This window comes from Zonotrichia albicollis, chromosome 8, assembly GCF_047830755.1.
Source record: "Zonotrichia albicollis isolate bZonAlb1 chromosome 8, bZonAlb1.hap1, whole genome shotgun sequence".
NCBI classification, from domain to species: Eukaryota; Metazoa; Chordata; class Aves; order Passeriformes; family Passerellidae; genus Zonotrichia; species Zonotrichia albicollis.
The window spans coordinates 26,176,601-26,186,198 of NC_133826.1; the positions used below are offsets into that span (position 1 = coordinate 26,176,601).

The 9,598-nt window shown below is 51.5% G+C and overlaps 1 long non-coding RNA gene across 2 annotated transcripts; it reads left to right on the forward strand.

Annotated features, from left to right (window-relative positions):
* Positions 1-257: 257 nt before the first annotated feature.
* Positions 258-8,497, forward strand: LOC141729867 (uncharacterized). 2 transcript variants are annotated; one of them, XR_012581428.1, is made up of 4 exons: positions 258-741; positions 5,238-7,073; positions 7,225-7,348; positions 7,513-8,497. It is a non-coding gene; the product is annotated as an uncharacterized LOC141729867 (long non-coding RNA). The 2 variants fall into 2 exon arrangements; XR_012581429.1 differs by lacking the exon at positions 258-741 and adding an exon at positions 3,554-3,820.
* Positions 8,498-9,598: the final 1,101 nt, after the last annotated feature.

The window sequence follows — 9,598 nt, forward strand, 5'->3', positions numbered from 1 at the left end:
TTATGTAAGTAAGTTATGATTTGTTTCTCTTACAGATAAAAGTGGCTGTGAGCAAAAGGATATTATGTCTTCTTACAGTTCTTTTTAAAGTTATTATCTTTTCCATTTGTGAGAACTTTGGTTCTCTCTTTTCATTTATTACGTTATCCATAAGGTCCTTATTACTTGCACCTCCTCTGTTTACGATTGTTAGAATTCTCAGATTTCTGTGTGGACTAAAAGCCTTTTTTTTTCAAGTGCATGTTCTAAATAAAAACTTTTTGCTTTTCTGTGGCACTTAATTTCCCGATTTTCTTTTTTCTGAAGATTTAAGCTGCCTCGGGTGTGGCTGAGCACCGTGAGAGAGGCATGCGGTGTAGCCTGCACGTAACTGAGGTGGTGGCCGATGCCGAGCGTGCCCCTGAGGGGCTGTGAGGGTCTCTGAGGGCAGAGGGATGAGGGCTGTGTTGCTGAGGGGCTCCACAGGGCGCGGTTCCCGCCAGGGGCGGTGCGCGCGCGCTCCGCAGCTCCCCTCAGAGCTGAGGGCGGTTACTCGAAGCCGCCAGCGGCGCCCCCGCCCCTCAGAGCCCCTCACGCTGAGGGCGGGAACTCGAAGCCGCTGTGGCCGCCGCTCTAGGCGAGGCTTCGGGCGGGGGCGAGACCCCCGGGCCGGGAGGCGCCCTCGGGCAGCCCCTGGCGTGAGGCAGAGGAGGAATGGACGGCACTCACATGTCTGCGTGGGTTGCGGGAGGAAGAGACGATGTAAGTCAGAGGGGAGAAAAAAAAACTTGATGTGGGCGGAGTGCTGGATGGAACTCCCTAGCATCACCTGGAAAGCACGGAATTAATATTTTGGGATAAAATTGAGGAGTGTGGGAAGAAAAGCTGCAGTAATCTGTGGCGATCCTCCAGAGGACTTTTTTGGGATAAAAAACCTTTCTCTTGGGAAGGAAATTGGTTTTGGGGAAAAGTCTGAGGTAATTTGGGGAGGATAGGCAGAGAAAATTTTGTGATAACACCTGAGGTAATTTTTACTGGTCAGAAGAACCATTTTGGGGGGTAAAATGTAAGGTAATCTGCAAATCTCACAGAATACTTTGGAAAGAAATCGTGAGGTAATTGGTAATGACCACAGTGAGCACTGAGGGGGAGGTGACTCTCCAGGTGATGCTGAGGGCATGTGAGGGTTCCTGAGGGAATATGAGTGTTCCTGAGGGGAAGCTGGGTAAGAATCCAAAGCTCTGTAGTCAGATGGCTGCAGAGCAGTTGTTTGCATATTCGAGCTGGGAGTGAGGTGACTCTCTCTGCCAAACCTCACTCAATGATGTATTGCCGTCAATTTTATTCTAAATTGTAAATTACCGGTTACAAGGTGTCATGGTTTGAGCCTGGCACAGAGCCAGTGCCCCCCATGAAAATGCCCTCACCCTGGTGTCTGCTGTGAGATGTGACCAGGAATAAGCAAAACAGGCTCCAACTTAAACATAAAGAACACTTTATTACCTAAACTACAGGAAAATAGGGAAAGACCATAAGGAAAAAGAAAAAAAGAATTGAAAACCTTACAAAAAAAGCACTTTCCTCCTCCCCACTACCTGACTTTCCCAATCCGATACATTCTCCCAAAACACCAACTGCCCAGCCCGGCACGACACTTTAGTATACTCAAACTTCAGTTCATGAAGAGGAAAGGAGTCCTTCTTGTTCCATAGGCTTCTCCTGGAAACACACTGAAACCTCGTGTGCTTCTCTGTCACTTCGGCACCGCCCGGAAGAAAAAAAGTCCTTTTGCCGCTTGTGACATCTTCCTTCCATGCCCAGTGCTCTCACCACTGACGCATGGACCAGAGCTGCTTTTAGGGTTGTCTTTCAAGGATGCCTTGTCTCACTCCAAAAAGGCACAGTCTCTGCTTTGGGACATCTGTCCCCCCCATATTTTTCCAACCCCCTGGGGCCGGGGGGTCCTCACGAATGAACCCTCCTGGTTTTGAGCCACTGCTTCCCCCTAAATGCAGTCTCTGTGTCACAGGAACAACTGAGTCCATGGCCACAAGCAAAGTCCAGCCAAAAGGCCACTCCAAATCATCTCTCCCCATTCAATCATCTCCACGTTCTTCGGGCCAGGTCCTTGTCTCATCTCATCTCTCATCTCCCTTCTTATTCAGCTTCGAGGAGGATTAGCATTTTTTTGCAAGGCCCCAATCATGAAAGAAAGGGGTTAAAACTTTCAGTCTCTGTCTGTCCCGGGACGATGATACTCCCACACGTGCTGCTGCTGCGGCCGGCCGGGCTGCACCCTTCCCCCCCCCCTTCCTCCTCCTGGGCTGGCTGCTATCACATTCCGTCTCGCCGACTCTCCCTCTCTCTCCCTCCTGGGGGGGGAATGGCTGCCCGATGTCTCTTGGGGCTCCTCCACCCTTCCATCCTTGAGAGCTTTCTCACCCCCATCTCTGTCCAGGCCCCGGGCCTACCGCATGGCTGCCCCTCCCCCGCCCAGCAGCAGCGACTGGACGGGGGAAGAGATCTGACCTCTTCGCCGCGACGTCCCAAGAGAGAGTGCCAAGGGCAGTGCCCTGCTTTTTAACCCCTGTGTATTCTCGGAGGTGTGTCCAAACCCCACTGGCTACACCAGGTGCCAGTCTCAAACCCAAAACCTTCATTGGTTTGACCACAGCTTCCCAGAATTCCCACTTCTTCCTGGTCAAACCACCACACAAGGTGTCATTGATATACTCATATTTGTGTAAAGCTTTGTCATGGTTCTATGAGAGTTTGTTGATTTCACACCCGCATCAGTTTCTTCTGTGTGATCCAAAGTCTACTGGTGGTCATTGATGAAGGCTTCTGTAGTCTTCCCTACCGTTGAACTTTTTACCTCTGTCTTCAGGACATGTCTGGTGCTCCTTGATTATTTTCTGTCTATTATGTTTTTAGGTGATTTTGCAGTTTGCAAGATTGATTACAATTTGCTGTTATGCTCTGGATAGTGCTTGCTATGTCACTGGCTTTGCTGTTGCGCTTGTTTTGCCTAACATTACTTGTTACTATTACTTGATACAATATAACGTGTAGCCATCTGTTACATAGGGCTTAGGATTCAAATGTTGCTTGTGTTTCTCTGAGGGGGAATATGAGAGTCGTTCGAGGGCAGGCAGGTGCCCCGTGTTTCTCTGAGGGGACCTGAGGGTCACAGAAGGGATGGCAAATGCCCTTCGTTTTGCTGAGAGGGCGTGGGGGTTACTGAAGGAGTGGTGTGTGCCTTGCATGTTGCTGAAGAGACACAAAGATGATTTGAGGAGCAGGCAGGTGTCTCAGGTGTGGCTGAGCACCGTGAGAGAGGCATGCGGTGTAGCCTGCACGTAACTGAGGTGGTGGCCGATGCCGAGCGTGCCCCTGAGGGCGTGTGAGGATCTCTGAGGGCAGGGAGATGCGGGTTTGCGGGGTGTTTCTGCGGGCACGGGAGAGTCCCTGATGGGGATCGGGTTGCGCCGTAAGGAACATCCCTCACTGAGGGTCGGGAGGGGTGGGCGTGTTCCGTCGTGCGGCCACCGCCTCCCGATCGGCACCGGGGCGCGATTCCTGCACATGAGCAGTGGCCCTGCCCCGCCCATTCCGTTAGCCGCAGACGCGGGAACTCGAACCCTGTGCGTACGTCCGCAGCGGCGGCCTCGCAGCCCGAGCCCCTCAGCCCCGAGGCCGCGAACTCGAAGCCGCTGGGTCCGCCGCTCTCGGCGGGGGGCCGGGCGGGGAAGCGCGGGCCCGGAGGCGCGCTCGGGTGAGACAGAACAGGAATGAACGGCCGGTTTGCGCAATATTTCAGTTTGCCAGGGCTAGCGATGAGGTAACTCATAGAGACGGCAAGAATTGTAAAGTGAACTAATGCTGGAATTTCCAGGTGTCACCTGTGGGGCAAAGAGTGAGCGTTCTTGTGCAAAATTAAGTAGTGTGGGAACAAAAGCTGCGGTAATCTATGGAGGTCATAGAGCAGATTTTTTTTTGTCAAGAAAATTACAGGGGATATCTAGGGAAGAAAATGGGTTTTGGGGAAAAGTATGTGCCATTTTGGGGAGGTGGGGCAGAGAAAATTTTGTGATAAAACCAGAGATAATTTAAAGAACCAGAAGAAACATTTTTGATTTGAAATCTCAGTTAATCTGCAATGGAATAAATGACAGCAAAAATGGAATTTTTATGGCATAGAACATTTGAGGAGCAAAATCTCTGTTAATCTGTAGGAGATATTTTGGAGGGAATATCTGAAGAATTGTATGGGGGAGAGAAACAGTTTTGGGATAAAATCTAAGGTGACGCATAGAACACGGTTAGGGGATGATGGGGAGGGAAAATCAGAGCCCCTCTTTTGGGGGCACGTAAGTGACTTTCTAGTCAGAAAATCTGAGGTAACCTAGTTAAAACAAATTAGCGCTTTTCCGGACGGGTGAATTTGGGGTAATTTAGAGAGGACAAATGAGCACATTTGAGGGAGAGTTGTAAGACAGCAGTAGGAGGCAGCATCTCTGATAGAAAAACTGGGATAATTTAAAAATGAAAGAGATGACATTTTTAGCCAAAAGCCTCAGAGTCCTTAGAAAGGTATTGTCCTGAGCATAGTGGGAGCTGCAGACAAAATCTTGTAGAAAAGATTTGCTGATGAGTCCTGAGGTTCAAAATACTACACTATTGCTTTGTAAACTCCTCAGAGAGGAACCTCGGTGAGGGTAATACAGTCCTACCATCAGAATTTGTCACAAGTTTATGCCTGGAAGATTTAATAGCTGTAAGTGAAGTTACTCGAATATCCTTCCTCACAATAAAGGATTGCAGACCACATCTATTCACGTAAACTCATATAACTTATTAACATGAAAAATACTCAAACGTATACTAATCAGAAATGTTTCCTACACCAACAAGACGCAATTGAAACTAATGTAGTAAATGCCTTATGTAAAACGAGCATGGCGTATATTAAAGCAACAAAAAAACCCCAAATACATGAAAACTAATGTAACCAGCAATGCCAAAAAGACAGGAAAAGTGTTATCTAGCAATATATGACAGGGACATAAGTGGTATCTACAGTCAGGGAGGAATCAATACACAGGGCACTCCAAAAATGGCTATCTTGAAAAACCAACTATTATGAATTGTGGCTCCATTCCTTAAAGGTCCACCTGTGGGGCTGTTGGGTGGCGGTTCCCTGCAGGCACAGGGTCTGGAGCTTCTCAGGCCCTGAGTGTTTTGTCGTGCGTTGGCAGAAGCCGTGGGACGACGAGGCCAGAGCGGCAGTGTCGTCGAGCTCAAGAGTGGAACGGCGAGGCAAGAGCAAGCTTGGAGCTGAAGAGGGACACGAGGGGCCCTCTGGGCAAAGGGCTTTTCCAGGCCAGGGCACCTTCAGGGTGCCGCGGCTGTCTTTGCGCTGGGCGACCTCCCTGTGCGCAGGGCTGGTCTTTGCTGTGGTTGGGCCTTTTGCCCCTGTGCTCCTTTGGCTGCCCGGAGAGAGGGGCAACCCTGTAAAGGAGGGTGAGAGCCCCTGTCTCCGCACTGCAGGGGGGAAACGGAGCTCTCCCGGCCCCCAGCCCAGCTACCCTGTAAGCAGGGCAGGGCTTTTCCCCAGCCCCGGCAGCTTTCTGCCTGCTGCTGACCCCTGGCCAGCGTGACCCCCCTGTACTCGGGGTGTGTCACAGCCCATGTCCCCGGTGCCAGTCCTGAAGCGCTTCAGCGCATCGCGGCCCCTGCGGCCTCCTCTCAGTGCACGGGCAGGTCTGATGCTTTCCTCTCCCGCTCAGCATTAGCAATGGCTCCCTAGAGTAAGCTGGCTGCACAGAACTTGCTCCCTCTTCTGGGACTGTCTCCCCCTCCCCCGTCTCCCCCTCCCCTGTCTTCCCCTCAGCTGTTGTGAGTGAGGATGTGTGGTTTTGCTTTAGGAACAGTGTAGTGTAGCTTAGACCTCCCAGGAGGGAAAGAGGAGCTCTGTGCAGCCACAGGCGGGTGCCCAAAATGCACGGGTGGAGAAAGCATCCGGCCTTGCCCCTGCTTTCTGAGGACGGCGCAAAGCCGCTTAGCGGCAGCGTGGGCAGCATGACCCGCCTGTAGCCAGGGCCAGGGCATGCACCTATGCTGCCGGTGGTGCTGGTGAGCTGCCAGCGTACGGGCCCTGTACTCAGGGCACGTGTCAGGACTTTGGCGGCACCCTTTGTCCCCAGGAGCAGCCCCACCCAGGTCCCTGTAAGCAGGGCTGGGGAAGCTTCTTTAGCCAGGCAACAGGAACGAGCGCTCCCGGGCCCTTGCCAGGGGGCAGCTTGCAGAAGTGCCGTGCCGCAGGGCACGCTCCCGCCTTTGGCCCTGCTTCGGGCTGGCGCCGTATGGCTGGCGGCGGCCTCGTAGAGGAGGCTCCCGGGGCTCTGCAGACGGCTGTGTTGTTGTGCTGCGCTGCGGCCGGGCTCCAGCCTGTCCCTGAGTGGGGCGCAGGCCGGAGCCTGTGCTCCGTATGCTTGCTGGGGGGTGCCGGGCAGCAGGGGGTGGCCCCGTAAGTGGGGTTCTGTGCGTCCCTTGGCCTCGGCGGGCGGTTGGAGGGACCCCCTGTAATCAGGCGGGTGTCCCTGGCCCCGGTCTTTCAGAGGCGTGGGGCCAGGAGTCATGGGGCCGGGCGTGTGCCCTCCCTGTCCTTGGGGCTGGGCTGGCGGCCCCTCGGCTTTAGGCCGTGAGCTCGACTGCCTGACTCTAGAGTCAGGTTCCTGTTGCCTTGGGGGAAGGCCGAGCTCTGTGGCTCCCCGGGTGTGGACCGGCCTGTAAGCAGGCTGCGGGTCTGGGAGCCTTTGTGCTCCCTTCAGCTGGCAGCCTGTGTGGGGCGCCCGCCCCGTTAGCGGGGAGCGCCCCGGAACTGGAGCCTCCAGAGGCCTTGGGGACCAGAGCCGCCCTGTAAGGTGGTGGCCAGTGCTCTGGGGTCCCGGGCACTTTTTAGTCCGGGCAGTGGCTTGAGCCCCCTGTAAGCAGGCCTGCAGCCTCTTGGCCGCTGCCTTGCGTGCCCAGCTTCATTTGCCCAGAGGGCCCGGCTCCCAGCACGGCGTGGGACTGCGCCGGACGTCGCGACGGTGAGTCAAGCTGAAGTGTTGGAGGTTTTTGGGCAGCTGCGGGGCCGCGTGGGTGTTGGCATGAGGATCTGGCTGTGGGGCTGTTGGGTGGCGGTTCCCTTTGGCAGCTGGAGCTCCTCAGGCCTCATTGTGTCCTCATCGACCTTTGCAGAAGACGTGGGACAGCGAGGCAAGTGCGAGCCGCAGGAGCGGCCTCTTCGGGCTCAAGAGTGGAACGGCGAGGCAAGAGGGAGCTTCAGCATCGGCGGCTTCGAGCCCGGGAGTGGAGCCGCAAGGTAAGAGCAGCAGCTTGGAGCTGATGTGTGAGGCCTTTGGGCAGCCAAAAGGATCTGTGGGTGGCTGGTTGGGGATGTCCCTGTGGGGCTGTTGGGTGGCGGTTCCCTGCAGGCACAGGGTCTGGAGCTTCTCAGGCCCTGAGTGTTTCGTCGTGCGTTGGCAGAAGCCGTGGGACGACGAGGCCAGAGCGGCAGCGTCGTCGAGCTCAAGAGTGGAACGGCGAGGCAAGAGCAAGCTTGGAGCTGAAGAGGGACACGAGGGGCCCTCTGGGCAAAGGGCTTTTCCAGGCCAGGGCACCTTCAGGGTGCCGCGACCGTCTTTGCGCTGGGCGACCTCCCTGTGCGCAGGGCTGGTCTTTGCTGTGGTTGGGCCTTTTGCCCTTGTGCTCCTTTGGCTGCCCGGAGAGAGGGGCAACCCTGTAAAGGAGGGGGCACGTGGGTGTTGGCATGAGGATCTGGCTGTGGGGCTGTTGGGTGGCGGTTCCCTTCAAGATGATGTCTGGACCTTCTTTAAGTTTCGTCGTCTGTTGGAAGAAGTCATGGTATAACAAGGTACATGTGCCTGAGTTACCTGCGCTTAAGTTTTAACTTACTCAATCACTCTGTGTTGAATATTGGTAATGTGTATAACCCTTGCTTAAACTTTTGCACGAATTTAGCTTTTTGGCTTTAGTTGTTTCTTTTGTGGCGTCCTTGGATCTTATCTTAAAATCCAAGAGTCTAGGAACAATAAACTGTATTATTGTACGACATGAGCTTCCTTTGTGCCATTAACATTCAGGGATCACAGTTTTCTTTCTGGTCACCATTTTCAGGTTTGGTGGGATATGTTAATGATCAAGAGAGAAGATGTATCGTTGGTGCCAGGACATGTTAAGGATTTCCCAGTTTCTAAAGATATATTTTTAAGCACTAAAGTTCAGTTTGGAAATGCCCAGTGAGGAAGTTTATGGAAAAAACTTATTGCGAGCGGAAAATTTCTTACCCTTTATTTCTTTCAGCCTGCATCTGCACAGCAGGCTTTGTTCTTTCACATTATTAAATGTGAGTAGTTTCACTGTCTAGTTTTTTGTCTCATTGATTTCTACTAAATTATGGGATCAATTTTCTATTTCATTTGTGCAGAAGACTGTCCTCCTCCTGCTTGTGTGTTTAATTTTGTCCTTACAAATGCTCTGTACAAAATTCAGTAGTTTTTTTTCCAACAGGTCAAAGTCTGAGAGGTGAAGGTCTTCGTTCTTCTGGTTAGACAATGAGACTGTGCTGAGCTCTCCTCCTCTTGGTGGCGAGGTGCCGTGACTGCCAAATAGAATATAAGATTGGGACTAGAGACATTGGAAAAGCAAATGTTGGGTTTATGGTTGGGTCAAAGTTAAGCTCTTTAAAGGCAGGCACAAGTGCACTCTGCTCCAAACAAAAGAACTCTTTCCCCTCTCTTTCGCTCTCTCCCTTTTCAGATAAATTTATTTTGGTTTTGGGTACTCTCTTTTAAGGGTACAGCACTTTGTGAACGCTTTTTCTTTTTTGACACACAAGTGCTCTGATAACTTTCCAATCCTGGATCATTTAAGTCAGAGATAAGGTAAGCCCGGTTTCTTACAATGCCTATCTTTGTTCCTAAATTGAAAGTGCTAAATCTAAATACCTGTGTTTTTGTCATCTTTGGCATGTTATATTCAGTTTGTTGCACATAGCATCAGGGCTGCATTATTTAAAAATGTAGTGTTGTTTTTCACATTTGTCAATGCATGTTAAATTTTCACTACACACTCAGAGTAGAACACAGTGGAAAAGCAACATGGTTTCGTAACATTTGGTGTGCCAGGAGGATTTAACTTGGAATAGGTTCAGGTGTTTTTCCCACTGAGCTTGGACTGAGAGTTGAATTCCCAGGCCACCGACTTGTTTTGATTCACGGTTGTCTTGCAGGTCTGACTGGGCAAATGAATTAGTAGAGAACAGTAGTGTACAATTAGATCTCAGTAGGATTTAGTAAAAACTGCCTATTAATTTTCTCAAGAATAAAGTTCTCTTTGGAAAACTCAAAACATGGGAGATATTTTTTCTCATCATGTGTGTAGTCTGAGATAGCACAGGAGATATAAATAAAACTGTCTTTGAACAGCGGACACAGAAGCATAATTCAAAAGTAGCACAGCACCAAACATTTGCATATGTTAAATTTCAGTTTGAAACATGGAGTATGTAGGGGAATGATTTGTGTGTGCATCATGAAAACAATGATGTTAT